At 45.2% G+C, this 18,728-nt stretch overlaps 2 non-coding genes across 2 annotated transcripts; both read right to left on the reverse strand.

Moving 5' to 3' along the window:
- Positions 1-14,106: 14,106 nt before the first annotated feature.
- trnaq-cug (transfer RNA glutamine (anticodon CUG)) lies at positions 14,107-14,178 on the reverse strand. Its single transcript has one exon. It is a non-coding gene; the product is annotated as a tRNA-Gln (tRNA).
- Positions 14,179-18,437: 4,259 nt separating this feature from the next.
- trnaq-cug (transfer RNA glutamine (anticodon CUG)) lies at positions 18,438-18,509 on the reverse strand. Its single transcript has one exon. It is a non-coding gene; the product is annotated as a tRNA-Gln (tRNA).
- Positions 18,510-18,728: the final 219 nt, after the last annotated feature.

The following is an 18,728-nucleotide window of genomic DNA, read 5'->3' on the forward strand; positions in this document are numbered from 1 at the left end:
GGACGGAGAATTAAAATGGCAAACGACCAGCATATCAGGGTCAAGCTTGCGGACCGAGCAGAAGTGTTCCGCAAAACGGCCACCCAATCTGCGTTTGGTCGCCCCAATGTAGATGTGGCCGCATTGCGAGCAGCTAATACCGGATAGTAAATTGAAAGAAGTAAAAGTAAATCACTGTTTCACCGAGAAGGAATATTTGGGGCCGTGATAGGTGGGAAAGGAGGAGGTGAACATAAGAACATAAGAATTAGCAGCAGGAGTAGGCCAATCGGCCCCTCGAGCCTGCTGCGCCATTCAATAAGATCATGGCTGATCTGATCCTAACTTCAAATTTAAATTCATGTCATATTTCCTGCCCGCTCCCCGTAACCCCGAATTCCCTTTACTTCTTGGAAACTGTCTGTTTCTGTTTTAAATTTATTTAACGATGTCGCTTCCACAACTTCCTGGGGCAGCAAATTGCACAGACCTACTACCCTCTGAGTGAAGAAGTTTCTCCTCATCTCAGTTTTGAAAGAGCAGCCCCTTATTCTAAGATTATGGCTACTGGTTCCAGTTTCACCCATCCTTGGGAACATCCTTACCGCATTCACCCGATCAAGCCCCTTCACAATCTTATATGTTTCAATAAGATCACCTCTCATTTTTCTGAACTCCAATGAGTTGAGTCCAAAATCAACTCAACCTCTACTCATAAGTAAGCCCCCTCATCCCCGGGATGAACCGAGTGAACCTTTTTTGCACTGCCTCGAGCGCAAGTATGTCTTTTCGAAAGTATGGACACCAAAACTGTATGCAGTATTCCAGGTGCGGACTCACCAATACCTTATATAACTGCAGCAATACCTCCCTGTTTTTATATTCTATCTCCCTAGCAATAAAAGCCAACATTCCGTTGGCCTTCTTGATCACCTGCTGCACCTGCATACTTACTTTTCGATTTTCTTGCACTACGACCCCAGGATCCCTTTGTACTGCAGTACTTTCCAGTTTCTTGCCATTAAGATAATAACTTGCTTTCTGATTTTTACTGCCAAAGTGCATAACCTCACATTTTCCAATATTGTATTGCATCTGCCAAATCTCCACCCACTCACCCAGCCTGTCTCCATCCCCTTGTAGGTTATTGATGTCACTCTCTACTTTCCCTCCCATCTTTGTATCATCTGCAAACTTTGATATGTTACACTCGGCCCCCTCCTCCAAATCGTTAACATAGATTGTAAAGAGTTGGGGACCCAGCACGGACCCCTGCGGAACACCACTGGCTACTGGTTACCAGTCCGAGAATGAACCATTTATCCCAACTCTCTGCTGCGTGTTGGGTAACCAATCCTCCACCCATGCCAGAATATTACCCCCAATCCAGTGATTCTTTATCTTGAGCAATAATCTTTTATGTGGCACATTGTCCAATGCCTTCTGGAAGTCTAATTACACTACGTCCACTGGTTCCCCTTTATCCACCCTGTACGTTATGTCCTCAAAGAACTCAAGCAAATTTGTCAGACATGACTTCCCCTTTGTAAAGCCATGCTGACTTTATCCTATTAAATTATGTTTATCCAAATGTTCCGCAACTGTCTCCTTAATAATAGACTCCAAAATTTTACCCACCACGGATGTGAGGCGAAATGGTCTATAATTTCCAGCCTTCTGCCTGCTACCTTTTTTAAATAAGGGTGTTACATTAGCAGTTTTCCGATCTGCCGCGACCTTTGCCGAGTGCAGAGAATTTTGGAAAATTATTACCAAAGCATCCACAATCCCCACTGCCACTTCCCTCAAGACCCTAGGATGTCAGCTATCAGGTCCAGGGGATTTATCCACCTTGAGTCCCATTAATTTACTGAGTACCAATTCCTTAGTGATTTTAATCGTAGTTAGCTCCTCCCCCCGAGAGCCCCCTATTTGTCCAGTGTTAGGATATTCTTTGTGTCCTCTACCGGAAAGACTGAAACAAAATATTTGTTCAGCATTTTTGCCATCTCCATGTTTCCCACCATTAATTTCCCGGTCACATCCTCCACGTTTGCCTTAGCCACCCTTTTTCTTTTTATATAACGATAGAAACTCTTGCCATCTGTTTTTATATTATTAGCTAATTTATTTTCATAATCTATCTTCCCTTTCTTAATCAATCCTTCAATTATTTTTTGCTGTCTTCTGAAGACGTCCCAATCTTCTGTCCTCCCATTAAGTTTGGCTACCTTACATGTCCTTGTTTTTAGTCGGATACTATCCTTAATTTCTTCACTTAGCCACGGATGGCTGTTATTTCTTTTACAACCTTTTTTCCTCAGTGGAATATATTTGTTTTGAAAGTTGTAAAATAACCCCTTAAATGAACACCACTGCTCATGTACCGTCTTACCCTATAATCTATTTTCCCACTCCACTTTAATCAATTCCGCTCTCATACCATCATAGTCTCCTTTATTCAAGATCAGTACGCTTGTTTGAGAACCTACCTTCTCATCCTCTAATTGGATATGGAATGTTACCATGTTATGGTCACTCATTCCAAGGGGATCCTTAACTAGGACATTATTAATTAATCCAAGCTCATTACACAGGACCAGTTCCAAGGTTGCTTGCCCCCTTGTAGGATCAGTAACATACTGCTCAAGAAATCCATCCCTAATACACACAATAAACTCTTCCTCAAGGCTGCCCTGCCCAATTAGATTTCTCCAGTTAATATGACAGTTAAAATCCCCCATAATTATAGCTGTTCCCTTATTACATGCCCCGACTATTTCCTGATTAATACTTCTTCCAGCAGAGTTGCAATTATTAGGAGGCCTATATACTACGCACACTAATGCTCTTTTCCCCTTATTATTCCTTATCTCTACCCAAACAGTTTCATTGTCCGGATCCTTTGTCCCAATATCATTTCTCTGTATTACAGTATTACAGTGATTTCTTCCCTTATTAACATAGCCACCCCACCTGCCCTTCCATCCTGCCTGTCTTTCCTGATAGTTTAATCTCCTGGCATATTTAATTCCCAGTCGTTGTCACCCTGCAGCCATGTTTCTGTAATGGCCACAAGATCATACCCAAATGTAGTTATTTGTGCCGTTAACTCGTCCATTTTGTTACGAATGCTACGTGCATTCAGATAAAGAACTTTCAAATATGTTTTGTACACTTAGTTCTCGCTTTTTCCTTTTTTAACACTTTACCTTTTACTCCATACCTTCTGTCCCTTCTTGACGCGATTTCCTCTGTCTCCCTGCTTAGGTTCCAACCCGCTGCCACAGCTTTGATGCTGTGTTAATCGCCTTACGCCTTCTAGTTTTTACTTTATCTGTCGTGCCTAAAGTACACTTACTTTCCGCTGCTCCACGCTTTTCCCTTTCACTTGTTCTTGAACAACTGTTTGTACTATTTGTATTGTAGATTTCCCCTGGGTCTTCCCCTCTCTTGCTGCTCTCAAATTTATTCTCTTCTGACTCCCCGCTCAGGTTCCCATCCCCCTGCCACTCGAGTTTAAACCTTCCCCAACAGCACTAGCAAACACCCCCGCGAGAACATTGGTCCCGGTCCTGCTCGGGTGTAACCCGTCACGCTTGTACAGGTCCCACCTTCCCCATAACCGGCCCCAATGTCCCAGGAAACCAAATCCCTCCCTCCTGCACCATCCCTGCAGCCACGCATTCATCCTGTCTATTCTCCTGTTTCTCTTCTCACTTGCACGTGGCACCGGAAATAATCCTGAGATCACGACCTTTGAAATCCTGCTTTTAAATTTATCTCCTAACTCCTTAAATTCACCTTGCAGGACCTCATCCCTTTTTTTACAAATGTCGTTGGTACCAATATGGACCACGACTACTGTCTGTTCACCCTCCCCCTCCAGAATGCCCTGCAGCCGCTCCGTGACATCCTTGACCCTAGCACCAGAGAGGCAATATACCATCCTTCAGTCACGTTTCCGGCCTCAGAAACGCCCACCTGTTCCCCTTACAATTGAATCCCCAATCACTATAGCCCTGCCACTCTTCTTCCTCCCTTCCTGTTGCATCTCCTGCACTTGCATGGAAAGGTGCTGTGGGAGGAGAGCGGGTTTTGGGGGTGATGGAAGAGTGGACCAGCGTGTCGAGGAGAGAGCAGTCGCTTGAGATTGTTGAAAGGAGAGTGGAGGAGACGATGTGGTTGGTGGTGGGATTGTGCTGCAGGTGGTTGAAATGGGGGAGGATGGTACTTTGAATGTGGAGGCTGGTGGTGTGGAAAGGAAGGACAAGAGGAACCCTATCATGGTTCTGGGAGGGAGAGGGTGAGGGCAGAAGTGGAGGAACTGGGACGGACACGGTCAAGGGCCTGTTAACTTGAGTGGAGGGGAATTATCGGTTGAGAAAAAAGGAAGGTATTTCGGAAGCACTGGTGTGGAAGGTGGCATCGTGAGAACAGATGTGAAGGAGATGGAGAAACTGGGAGAAGGGAATCGAGTCCTTACAGGAAGCGGGGTGGGAGGATGTGTAATCAAAGTAGCTGTGAGGGTCGGTGGGCTTTTAGTTGACAGTGGTTGACAGCCTATCCCTGGAAATGTAGACAAAGAAGTCGAGGAAGGGAAGGGACTATTCGGAGATGGATCGTGAGAAGGCGAGGGAAGGGTGGAAATTGGATGCAATCTTCATGACATTTCCCAGTTCGGGGTGAGAGCAGGAACCGGCATCGAAACAGTCATCAAAGTACCAGAAAAAGAGGTGAGGGAGGGGACCTGAGTAGGACTGGAACAAAGGATGTTCCTCATATCCAACAAAAAGGAAGGCATAGCTAGGACCCATAGGGGAGCCCACGGTAACACCTTTTATTTGGAGGAAATGAGTGGAGTCAAAGGAGACGTTGTTCAACGTAAGAACAAGTTCAGCCAGGCGGAAGGTGGTGGTGGATGGGGATCGGTTGGCCCTTCGTTTATGGAAAAGGCGGACGGCCCAGAGGCCGTCCTGGTTGCAGGTGGATGTGTGAACGGACGGAACGTCCATGGTAAAAAGGAGAAAGTTAGGTCTGTGGAAAAGAAACTGTTTAAGTGGTGGAGGGTGTCGGAGGAGTCGCAGATGTTGGTCGGAATAGACTGGAGGAGTGGAGAGAAAATAGAATCGGAATAGGAAGGAATTGATTCCGTGGGACAAGAACAGGCTGAGACAATGGATCTACCAGGTCAGTGCTGTTTGTAGATCTTCGGAAGGAGGAAGAAGTGGGCTTTGCGGGGTTGGGGGACTGTGATGTTGGAGGCCGTTGGGGGAAGATCTCCAGAGGAGATGAGGAAAGTGACGGTGTGGGAAGCTATGGCTTGATGTTCGGTGGTGGGGTCACGGTCCAGGGGAAGGTCCGAGGAAGTATGAGAGAGTTGGCGCTCAGCCTCCGCAAGGTCGAGGTCTGTTCGCCTCATAACGAAAATAGCGCCACCCTTGTCAGCCGGTTGAATGACAATGTCAGGGTTGGAACTGAGAGAACGGAGTGCGGCAAGTTCAGAGGGAAGTCGATCAGATTGAGTGAGGGAACCAGAGAAATTGAGACTTCCGATGTATTACCTGCAGTTCCCAATGATAAGATCAAGTGAGGGTAAGAGGATAGAGGGAGGGGTCCAGGTGGACCGAAAATTCTGAAGATGGGAGAAAGGGTCCGCTGTGCGGGGGGAAGAGTCCTGGCCAAAGAAATGGGCGCGGATGTGAAGGCCACGGAAGAAGAGCTCAGCATAATATCTTGCTGGAAACTCATTGAGGTGGGGGCGTATGAGGATGACGCTGAGGCTTTTACTGAGGACTGACGTTCGGTTTCAGAGAGGGGAAGATCAGACGGAAGAATGAAAATACGACAAAGAGATTGGAGGGAGGAATGGGGTCAGAGGAAAGTGAAGGGGAAGAAGAATCGGTAGGGATGTGAATTGCATGTTTCAACAGAACTATTAAGATCAAGGCGGAACACTTCCGATCTTACTGCGCCGCCCCAACTTGCCAAATGTGCACGTCTCAACCGCCATTCGCAGCTCTGCAGCGCTGCACGTCGGTCACGCAACTCAACTGCTGACAGAAAAATAGCAAAAAAGCATCAAAACAAAAACCAGTTCTTCAGTTACCATCACCTGGATCACAAGATTCGACAATTAAAATTCGTGAACAATCGGGCGGCTGTCTTTCCAGACGCCAGCCCTGCTTTCGTCGTGTTTGTCTGTCGAGCGGTCACGCAGATCGAAATGTGTCGACTGGTTTCAAGGCGCAAATGAACATTGGTGCGAATCGGACATCTGCCCAATCGAAACAGCGGTCGTCGCAGAGCAAACTTGAAGGCGTGAGATCATGAAAGTGAATGTTAGAGTCGGCAATGCCGCAGGAAAGTTTCCATGAAATGGAAGGAAGAAAGGAAAGGCTTCCTATTGACTGTGGAAGGAAGCAAAAGTGGGGAAAACAGGCGAGTTTGAACTGTGGAGCATCAAGTACAGGCATGTGAGAGTGCTGGATTTGAAACAATGGTTAGGTTTTTGCCAGCAACAAAAAATATTTATTTCTTGTGCAAAAGATTGATTTCTTGCTGCATTCTATTAGTGTGTGTGGCAGAGAACAAAAGAGGTAAACGAAACTATACTGTAGCTCGTATTCAAACCGAACTTGCTGCGACCGCAACGCAGAGTATGGACCAGGATCCGATCAAGGCGACGCGCATCAGTTGAGGCAGTCATGCCCAAACAACAGCAATGTCGCGCCCGGTGCTGCTTGGAAAAGAAGGATGTTTGGTGATGAGGAAAAAATAGCAAGAACTGGAAATGCTGGCAGCGGTGGGATTCTAACCCACGTCCCCGCAGAGCTTTTACTTTTGCCGTTTTTCTGACAACCTGAAATTTCCTCAAGGGCGCAGCTTCAAGCACAACTTTTTTGTGCTCTTCTCACACACAACATCGCACTTTACTTTCCTACACACGCGCTTTAAAATCTGACTCATCCGCACACAGCTTCCTGCGCCACGAAAATTTGACAGACCATTCGTTCATGGCCTGTAATCGCTACTTTTGCGCCACAGGCGCACTTTACATTGATCCCCTACTCGATTCAATCGCATGTTTCAACATAACTATTAAGATCAAGGCGGAACACTTCGGATCTTGCTGCGCTGCCCCAACTTGCCAAATGTTCACCTTTCAACCGCCATTCGCAGTTCTGTAGCGCCGGTCGCTCACGCAACTCAATGCTTCGAGAAGAGAGCCATCATGCTCTCCACAGATACTGCGATTTATTTATGCAAACATCATTTGCGAAATGACCGAATGTATTTAATTATATATCTGTACGGGTAAGAAAAACCCCATATTGATCTTTTTCAAGAACCAGTCAAGTACATAATTTACTTTGTCAAACTCAAAACAACGGCTTGGTTTTGCTGATTGCAAATTTCAATGGAAATCGAGACCGTCATTAAGTGTCGGAACAAATATACCCGCTGGGGTTTCGGGATTGTTACCGCTTTATTTGTATCACTGAGGAACCCATTTTTAACTCGGCGAATGCACAAATCTATCGATAAGAGTCTGTGTTGGAGAAGGAACAGAATAAAGCATCCAATTTCGTGACACTGTTTCCATTAACACTGCGCGCCACATCCCTTAAACATTGATTCCTGTTTCTATATAAAACTAGAGAGGTTGTAAATAAAAAGTGCTGAAACTCAGGATTAAATCAGGGATCTTTGGATCTTCAGTCTCCCGCTCTCCCAACTGAACTATTTCAGCACCTCCTCAAGTTGGACTTTGTATCATCGTCTTGGAAGAAAACATAACCTCGGGTGGAATTGCCCCTCCATTTCATTCCTCACATCATACATAAACATCGCACTCAAACACACACCCCCGCAGTTCATATATAAACATCACACTCAAACACACACCCCCACAGTTCATATATAAACGTCGCACTCACATGTGCATTCCGAAAGTTAATAAAACAACAGCGCACTCATACATGCACACCCAGTTTATATCTACCAAAAGCCCTGTTTACAGTTCTAACTAAAGTCTGAACACGGAAAGGGTAACTGTTTTCCAGATACTGTCCATGCTGCTTTTTATTTTCAGCATTAGGTTTGCTGCAGTCCGGCAAAGGTGTCTGCCCTGGTGGTGAATGCTGCTTCTGACGGATGTCTCGTTGTCTCGGAGTTGGCGGGGATTGGAAAGATCTTGTGTCACACGAAGTGTCTGAAAGGCCCATATACACACGAAGGTCATCAGCGCGCTGCCAACACCTTGTGCTGCAATGTTAGCGTGTCTGATATCAATTTAAAGGCGCCGCGTCTGAAACACGTTGGGGTTACAGTTCCTATTTGTACATAAGTGAATCAAAATCATTCAAGATGGAATGTTTCCTTTGCTGCATCACAATAAACAATATCTTGTTGTAAAGTTTGACTCATTATTCCCCCAGTGTCAGAGGGAGAATTGTCTGATCCTCTCATTTGTTTCATGTAACAAACAAACAGACACAAACACACGTGTTCGTTCAGAGACAACCCACAGTTGGACACAGAGAGATAAAAACAGCGAGAGATACAGACATTATGGGTAAACACAGGGAAATAGACAAGAGGAGTAGAACAATACAAAACGGCCTCAAATTTCAACAGACAGTGACAGGTAGATGATGGATATCAGGGAAAGCAGGGGACGCAATTTGCTGCTTGATTTGGCTCCCTGCCTTCGCCTGTCTTGTCCAATAAACAGGAGATCTTGTGTCCGACTCCCAACTAAGCCTTCTTTGTCCGAGTCTCCTGTGTGATATTTACCTCATTTGTGAATTAAACAAGGAGGAGCTTCACCGGGGCGATTTTCAAAAAACATTTCACACCGAGCCAAAAAAGGAGATAATTGAACAGGTGGCCAAAAACTTGGTCAGAGACGGAGGTTTTAAGGATGGTCTAAAAGGAGCAGATGTTTAGGGAGGGAATCCCTGAACTCAGAGCCTGAAAGGGAGGACGACAGGACCTGAGGAGAGGGAACCGTTAACAATATCCGCTAACATGGAGGCCAGGAAATCAAATTGCGTGGTCAGCAGTTTGGTGGGAAGAGGGTCGATGGAGGAGGATGTGGGTGTTCTGGTCAAGATGAGCTCGGAGAAAGCATGAGGGGAGGTAGGAGAGAAAAATGCGAGTTCAGGTGGGAACCGTGACGTGGTGGGCTGGGGGAAGGGAGGGAAGCAGCAGCTGAACGGATGATCACAATCTTAGTGACAAAGTAGTTCATGAGCTCCTCGCACTTTTTGTGGTGAGGGTGGAGGAGGCAGGGGTTTCAAGAAGACGGTTTGTAGTCGAGAAGAGATACCGGGGTTATCTTTGCATTCCAGAATGTTCCTGGAACAATGAGCAGTTTACTGCCTCTTTCTGTTTCGGGCTGGTGAATTCGCCCGGGTCTGTTCACAGCGCGATTCTGCGTTTTGTTTCTTCCTCATTATTCTTGTTCTGACATCGAGGTGAAGAGTGAAGCAGAGAGTAGATTTTAAAACCGCTGGAATATCAGTGAAATTAAATCGTGGAAAGTCCGACTCAGTTTTCCACTGTATTTCCCTCATCCAATATTGCAGATAAATGAGAGTGCAGCTTTCAATTCACCATCAGTGAATGAACCCTGGCCTCTAGTGCGCTGACACTCATCACGATACGAACGAGGAACTGGTGCCGGGAGGGGATGTATGTTCACCACAGGTGCTTCATATTTTAGTGACTCAGTTTGAACTATTTATTTGAGGACAGTTTGTTCAACATTCCACGGACCACTGAGTATCCCCACCTATCATACAGGCGACCGGAGTGCAACTCTCTGATGGGGACGTTAAATTTTGGCCGCCTTTACAAACTTTTTTCTCATTTATCTGCAATATTAAATGCGGATAATATAGTGTAAAACTGACTCGGAGTTTCCAACTTGCCTCAATTAAATTTAACTGATATTCCAGCGGTTTTAAAATCTGCGCTCAGCGTTACTCTTCATCTCGATGTTAGACTGGCTTCTGTGATGGTGGGGATCTCGGAAACAGGCCGAGATGGATCATCCACTCGGCACTTCTGACTCAAAATCGTTGCAAACGCTTTTGACTCAAGTGCTGGGATGTACCATCATTGAGGCTGGAAAAGTTCACAGAGATTCCACCCGTTATTTGTTTGATTGTCCACCACCATTCACAACTGGGTTTGGCAGGATTGCAGAGCTTTGATCTGATCCATTGGTTGTGGGATCGCTTCGCTCTCTCTATCGCATGATGCTTCCACTGTTTGGCAAGTAGTCCTGTGTAACTTTCAGATTATTGGTGTGTGTATATTTGTGGGTATATGTCTGGGTGTGAGTCAGTATGCAGCTATGAATGTGTGTGTGTATGTACATAACAATTGCAAACTGCCACTTTGACTCGGCCCTTTCTCATCTGCACCTTCAGCTTCCACCCTTTCCCTCCTGCTTTGTATCGATGCTCAGCCAATCGCACAGCTCCTAGTCAAACCTATCGCTTACCTCGTCACTCCTTCTGTTTCAATCTGCTCAGCGCACCTCCGATTGGAGTCCTGCCGGATAATCTGTGAATAAATATTGCAAGGCACTGATGCATGAAGCTTGGTGTAAAACAAAATGTAAACTTTACCGGAGGAGACGATCCAAGCAATGCCTGCATTTCAAGAGACAGAGCTTTGAATTGCTACATGTTTGCCTGATGAATGCAGATTGCAAAGAAAAATTCAGCAAACACCATTCATTTGTGCAGTGAAGCGCAGCGTTGCACAAAAAAAAAACTTTCTCTTCTGAGGATTTAGGAAAGCAAAAGGCAGGCTGAGCTGATAGACTAATAGAAAGGTTGCATCACGGAAGGAGGCCGTTCGGCCCATCGAGTCATACCAGCTCCATGCAAAAGCATTCCAGCCAATCCCACTCCCTCGCCCTATCTCCGTAGCCCTGGGAATGTATTCCTTTCAAGTATTTATACAGTTCCCTTTTGAAAGTCACGATTGAATCTGCCTCAACCAGGACCCCTGGCAGTGCATTCCAGATCCTAAACACTCATGTCACCTTTGGTTCTTTTGCCAATCATCTTAAATTGATGTCCTCTGGTTCTTGACCCTTCCGCCAATAGGAAGAGTTTGTCTCCATCTATTCTGTCAACATCCCTCATGATTTTAAATACCTCTATCAAATCCCATCTCAATCTTCTCTGTTCGAAGAAGAACAACCTCAGCTTCTCCAGTCTATCCACGAAACTAAAGTCCCTCATCCCTGGAATCATTCTCGTTCATCTTTTCTGCACCCTCTCTTTGGCCTTCACATTTTTCCTAAAGTGCGGTGCCCAGATCTGGACACAATACTCCAGTTGTTGCCGAACTCATGTTTTACAAAGGTTCATCATGAATTCCGTGCTTTAGTACTCTATGCCTCTATTTATAATGCCCAGGATCCCGTATGCTCTTTTGAACCGCTTTCTCAACCTGCCTCGCTACATTCAACGATCTGTGCACATATACCCCCAGATCTCTCTGTTCCGGTACCCCATTTCGAATTGAGCCGTCCAATATATATTGCTTCTCCTCGTTCTTCCTACCGAGATGTGTCACCTTGCATATTTCTGCGTTAAATTTCTATATCCTCTGGAAGTCAATATTGCAAAAAAAATTGGAAAATGTGAGGTTATGCACTTTGGCAGGAAAAATCAGAGATCAAGTTATTATCTTAATGGCGAGAAACTGGAAAGTACTGCAGTACAAAGGGATCTGGGGGCCTTAGTGCAAGAAAAACAAGAAGTTAGGATGCAGGTGCAGCAGGTGATCAAGAAGGCCAACGGAATGTTGGCTTTTATTGCTAGGGGGATAGAATATAAAAACAGGGAGATATTGCTGCAGTTATATAAGGTATTGGTGAGACAGCACCTGGAATACTGCATATAGTTTTGGTGTCCATACTTAAGAAAATACATACTTGCTCTCGAGGCAGTACAAAGAAGGTTCACTCGGTTAATCCCAGGGATGAGCGGGCGGACATACGATGAGAGGTTGAGTGGATTGTGTCCCTACTCATTGGAGTTCAGAAGAATGAGAGGCGATCTTATTGAAACATATAAGATTGTGAAGGGGCTTGATCGAGTGGATGCTGTAAGGATGTTCCCAAGGATGGGTGAAACTAGAACTAGGGGGCATAATCTTAGAATAAGGGGCTGCTCTTTCAAAACTGAGATGAGGAGAAACTTCTTCACTCAGAGGGTAGTAGGTCTGTGGAATTTGCTGCCCCAGGAAGCTATGGAAGCTACATCATTAAATAAATTTAAAACAGAAATAGACAGTTTCCTAGAAGTAAAGGGAATTCGGGGTTACGGGGAGCGGTCAGGAAATTGGACATGAATTTAGATTTGAGGTTAGGATCAGATCGGCCATGATCTTATTGAATGGCGGAGCAGTCTCGAGGTGCCGATTGGACAACTCCTGCTCCTATTTCTTATGTTCTTATGTTCAATCACTGACCTCCTCACAGTTCACTACATTTCAAAGATTTGTGTCATCTGCAAATTTGGAAATTGTGCCCTGTACACCCGAGTCCAAGTCATTAATAAATATCAAAAAGGCCAGTGGTGCGAGCACCGACCTGTTGGGAACATTACTGTACACCTCCCTCCAATCCGAAAAAAACAACGGTTCATCACTTCTCTCTGGTTCCTGTTACGGAGACAATTTTCAATCCATGTTGCTACTGCTCCTTTTATTCTGTGGGAATCAATCTTGATGACAAGCCTATTATGAGGCACTTTATCAAACGCCTTCTGAAAGTTTATTGACACCATATCAATCGCATTGCCGTCATCAACCCTCTACGTTACCTCATCAAAAACTCGATCAAGTTCGTTCAATACGATTTGCCTTTAAGAAAAGGCCAAATTTATCCAAGGAGCTCGAGCCTCATTGATTGAGGCTGCGAACTGCCCACGAACAGGGATGGGATTCCAGGTGCCTTTTGTTTGTTTCCCCAAAAGTTACAAACGAATGGAACAGAAGTTGAGGTTTTACCAAGATTGAAACTCATATCGCTGGATTTAAAGGCCACAGTGCTCACCATTACACCATGGAACCCACTCATTAAAGTAGGCGGCCTCCTCCCTTCAAAGATACTGGGCTCCTTTATCAGCATCGCCATGGCGCTGTCTCATTGACTGCACGAGGCTAACGGCAAACCTCTGCCATCAGCAAAACTGCAAACACTGGTCAATCCCAACCTGCCATTTTGGCTCCGCCCTTTCTCATCCATACTTTCAGCTTCCCCACTTTTTCCTCTGGTAAGAACAGATGATTAGCCAATCACACAGGGACTGTCAAATCCATCGGTTCCCTCGTTGCTGTTTCTGTTTCACACTGCTCAGCGCAGCTCGTCTTGTTGGACAATCATTGCATTAACATTGCAAGGCACTAATGCATGAAGTTCGGGGTGGAAACAAAAGAGCTCGATCCTCACTGATTGAAGCTGCGAACTCCCCACCAACAGGGATTGTTTCCAAGTGCTTTTTCCTTGTTTGCCCTCAATTTGCAAACGAATAGGACAAAATTCGAGGTTTAATCGAGATTTGAATTTGGATCGCTAGAATACAAGTGCAGAATGCTTACCATTGCAGTATGGAAACCAACGAACTCCTTCAGCTGGCATCCATCATTCAAAGACACTTGGCTCTTTTCTTAGCACTGCCAGAATGCCACATCACTGACACCTCGAGGCTACCGACAAACCTCTCCCATCATCAAAACTGCAACTACTTGCAAAGAAAATGTAAATATTGGCCGAGGACATGATCCGAGCAATGCCTGCCTTTCAAGAAACAATGCTTTGAATTTCTGCATGCTTGACTGCTGAATGCAGATGAAAAAGAAAAGTTCACCAAACACCATTCTTTGGTGCAGTGCAACTCAGCATTAAACAAAATACAACTTTCTCTTCAGCTGATTTGGGAAAGCAGAAGTCCGGTTGAGTTTATGAACTGAAACTGATCGAAGCAACTGGAACCTCATTGATTGAGGCAGTAACTTCCCACCAGCAGGGAGTGGATTCCAGCTGCATTTTGTTTTTTCGAGCTGCAGTTGCAAATGTGACAAAAACAAACCAGGTTCCACCGAGATTCGAACTCGGATCGCTAGATTCAGAGTCTAGAGTGCTCACCATTACACCATGGAACCCATTGGTTGATAAAAGCCGCACCCTTCATCCAAAGACATTTGGCTCTTTGCTCAGCACTGCCATGTCGCTGCATCACTGACTTCTCGAGGCTGTTGCCAACCCTCTCCCATCAGCAAAACTGCAAGAACTGGACAATTGCAAACTGCCACTTTGACTCGGCCCTTTCTCATCTCTTCCTTCAGCTTCCACCCTTTTCCTTCTGCTTAGTATCGATGTTCAGCCAATCACACAGCTACTAGTCAAACCTATCGCTTCCCTCGTCACTGCTTCTCTTTCAATCTGCTCAGCGCAGCTCCTATTACAGTCTTGCCGGATAATCTGTGAATAAATATTGCAAGGCACTGATGCATGAAGATTGGCGTAAAACAAAATGTAAACTTTGTGCGAGGACACGATCCAAGCAATGCCTGCATTCCAAGAGACAGTGCTTTGAATTTCTCCATGTTTGCCTGCTGAATGCAGATTGCAAAGAAACATTCAGCAAACACCATTTTTTGGTGCAGTGAAGCGCAGCGGTGCACATCAAGCAACTTTGTCTTCTGAAGATTGAGGAAAGCAAAAGACAGGCTAAGCTGATGGACTCATAGAAAGGTTACAGCACGGAAGTTGGCCATTCGGCCCATCGTGTCCTGCCAGCTCTATGCAAAATCAATCCAGCCAATCCCACTCCCTCGCCCTATCACCGTAGCCCTGGGCATATTTTCCTTTAAAGTATTTATACAGTTCCCTCTTGAAAGCCACGATTGAATCTGCCTCCACCACGACCCCTGGCATTGCATTGCATTTCCTAAACACACACTGCGTAAAAAAGTTTTTTCCTCAAGTCACTTTTGGTTCTTGTGCCAGTCACCTTAAATCTATGCCCTCTGGTTCTTTACGTTTCCGCCAATAAGAACAGTTTGTCTCCATCTATTCTGTCAATATCCCTCATGATTTTAAATACCTCCAACAAATCTCCTCTCAATCTTCTCTGTTTCAAAAAGAACAACCCCAGCTTCTCCAGTCTATCCACGTCACTGAAGTCCCTCATCCCTGGAATCATTCTCGTTCGTCTTTTCTGCACCCTTTCTGAGGCCTTCACATTTTTCCGAAAGTGCGGTGCCCAGATGTGGACACAATATTCCAGTTGTGGTCGAACTAATGTTTTATAAAGATTCATCATGAATTCCGTGCTTTCGTACTCTATACCTCTATTTATAAAGCCGAGGATCCCGTATGCTTTTTTGAACCGCTTTCTCAACCTGCCTCGCTACATTCAACGATTTGTGCACATATACCCCCAGATCTCTCTGTTCCTGTACCCCTTTTCGAATTGAGCCCTCTAATTTATATTGCTTCTCCTCTTTCTTCCTCCCGAGATGTATCACCTTGCATTTTTCTGCGTCAAATTACTATATCCTCTTGAAGTCTATCACTATCCTCCTCACTGTTCACTGTACTTCCGAGGTTTGTGTCATCTGCAAATTTGGAAAGTGTGCCCTGTACACCCAAGTCCAAGTCATTAATAAATATCAAAAAGGGCAGTGGTGCGAGCACCGACCTGTGGGGAACATGACTGTACACCTCCCTCCAATCCGAAAAACAACTGTTCATCACTCCTCTCTGGTTCCTGTTACCGAGACAATTTTCTCTCCATGTTGCTACTGCTCCTTTTATTATATGGGTATCAATCTTGATGACAAGGCTATTGTAAGGCACTGTATCAATCGCCTTTTGAAAGTTTATATACACCACATCAATCGCATTGCCGTCATCAACCCTCTCCGTTACCTCATCAAAAACGCTATCATAGAATCATAGAATCATAGAAGTTACAACATGGAAACAGGCCCTTCGGCCCAACATGTCCATGTCGCCCAGTTTATACCACTAAGCTAGTCCCAATTGCCTGCACTTGGCCCATATCCCTCTATACCCATCTTACCCACGTAACTGTCCAAATGCTTTTTAAAAGACAAAATTTTACCCGCCTCTAGTACTGCCTCTGGCAGCTCGTTCCAGACACTCACCACCCTTTGAGTGAAAAAATTGCCCCTCTGGACACTTTTTTATCTCTACCCTCTCACCTTAAATCTGTGCCCCCTCGTTATAGACTCCCCTACCTTTGGGAAAAGATTTTGACTATCGACCTTATCTATGCCCCTCATTATTTTATAGACTTCTATAAGATCACCCCTTAACCTCCTACTCTCCAGGGAAAAAAGTCCCAGTCTGTCTAACCTCTCCCTGTAAGTCAAACCATCAAGTCCCGGTAGCATCCTAGTAAATCTTTTCTGCACTCTTTCTAGTTTAATAATATCCTTTCTATAATAGGGTATCCAGAACTGTACACAGTACTCCAAGTGTGGCCTCAGCAATGCCCTGTACAACTTCAACAAGACATCCCAACTCCTGCATTCACTGTTCTGACCAATGAAACCAAGCATGCTGAATGCCTTCTTCACCACCCTATCCACCTGTGACTCCACTTTCAAGGAGCTATGAATCTGTACTCCCAGATCTCTTTGTTCTATAACTCTCCCCAACGCCCTACCATTAACGGAGTAGGTCCTGGCCCGATTCGATCTACCAAAATGCATCACCTCACATTTATCTAAATTAAACTCCATCTGCCATTCATCGGCCCACTGGCCCAATTTATCAAGATCCCGTTGCAATCCTAGATAACCTTCTTCACTGTCCACAATGCCACCAATCTTGGTGTCATCTGCAAACTTACTAACCATGCCTCCTAAATTCTCATCCAAATCATTAATATAAATAACAAATAACAGCGGACCCAGCACGGATCCCTGAGGCACACCGCTGGACACTGGCATCCAGTTTGAAAAACAACCCTCTACAACCACCCTCTGTCTTCTGTCGTCAAGCCAATTTTGTATCCAATTGGCTACCTCACCTTGGATCCCATGAGATTTAACCTTATGTAACAACCTACCATGCGGTACCTTGTCAAATGCTTTGCTGAAGTCCATGTAGACCACGTCCACTGCACAGCCCTCATCTATCTTCTTGGTTACCCCTTCAAAAAACTCAATCAAATTCGTGAGACATGATTTTCCTCTCACAAAACCATGCTGACTGTTCCTAATTAGTCCCTGCCTCTCCAAATGCCTGTAGATCCTGTCCCTCAGAATACCCTCGAACTACTTACCCACTACAGATGTCAGGCTCACTGGTCTGTAGTTCCCAGGCTTTTCCCTGCCGCCCTTCTTAAACAAAGGCACAACATTTGCTACCCTCCAATCTTCAGGCACCTCACCTGTAGCGGTGGATGATTCAAATATCTCTGCTAGGGTACCCGCAATTTCCTCCCTAACCTCCCATAACGTCCTGGGATAAATTTCATCAGGTCCCGGAGATTTATCTACCTTGATGCGCGTTAAGACTTCCAGCACCTCCCTCTCTGTAATATGTACACTCCTCAAGACATCACTATTTATTTCCCCAAGTTCCCGAACATCCATGCCTTTCTCAATCGTAAATACCGATGTGAAATATTCATTCAGGATCTCACCCATCTCTTGTGGTTCCGCACATAGATATCAAGTTAGTTCAATACGATTTGCCTTTAACAAAAGGCCAAATTTTTACTAGGAGCTCGAGCCTCATTGATTGAGGCTGCGAACGACCCACGAACAGGGATGGGATTCCAGGTGCCTTTTATTTGTTTCCCCAAAAGTTACAAACGAATGGCACATAAGTTGAGGTTCCACCGAGGTTTGAATTCGGATCGCTGGAAACCAAGTACAGAATGCTGACCATTTCACGATGGAAACCAACTGACAACTTCAGCTGGGACCCACCAGTCAAAGATACTTGACGCTTTTCGAAGCACTGCCAGAATGCCATATCACTGACACCTCGAGGCTACCGACAAACCTCTCCCATCATCAAAACTGCAACTTCTTGCAAAGAAAATGTAACCATTGCCCGAGGACATGATCCAAGCAATGCCTGCCTTTCAAGAAACAAAGCTTTGAATTTCTACATGCTTGACTGCTGAATGCAGATTACAAAGAAAAGTTCAGCAAACACCATTCTTTGGTGCAGTGAAACTCAGCATTGAACAAAATACAACTTTCACTTCTGCTAATTTGGGAAAGCAAATGTCCGGTTGAGTTTATGAACTGAAACTGATAGAAGCAACTGGAACCTCATTGATTGAGGCAGCAACTTCCCACCAGCAGGGAGTGGATTCCAGCTGTATTTTGTTTTTTCGACCTGCAGTTGCAAATGAATGGGACAAAAACAAATCAGGTTCCACCGAGATTCGAACTCGGATCGCTAGATTCAGAGTCTAGAGTGCTCACCATTACACCATGGAACCCATTGGTTAATAAAAGCCGCACCCTTCATCCAAAGACATTTGCCTCTTTTTTCAGCACGGCCATATCGCTGCATCACTGACTTCTTGAGGCTGTTGCCAACCCTCTCCCATCAGCAAAGCTGCAAGAACTGGACAATTCCAAACTGCCACTTTGACTCGGCCCTTTCTCATCTCTTCCTTCAGCTTCCACCCTTTTCCTTCTGCTTTGTATCGATGCTC

The sequence above is a fragment of the Heptranchias perlo genome, chromosome 35 (genome assembly GCF_035084215.1).
Source record: "Heptranchias perlo isolate sHepPer1 chromosome 35, sHepPer1.hap1, whole genome shotgun sequence".
Classification (NCBI taxonomy): Eukaryota; Metazoa; Chordata; class Chondrichthyes; order Hexanchiformes; family Hexanchidae; genus Heptranchias; species Heptranchias perlo.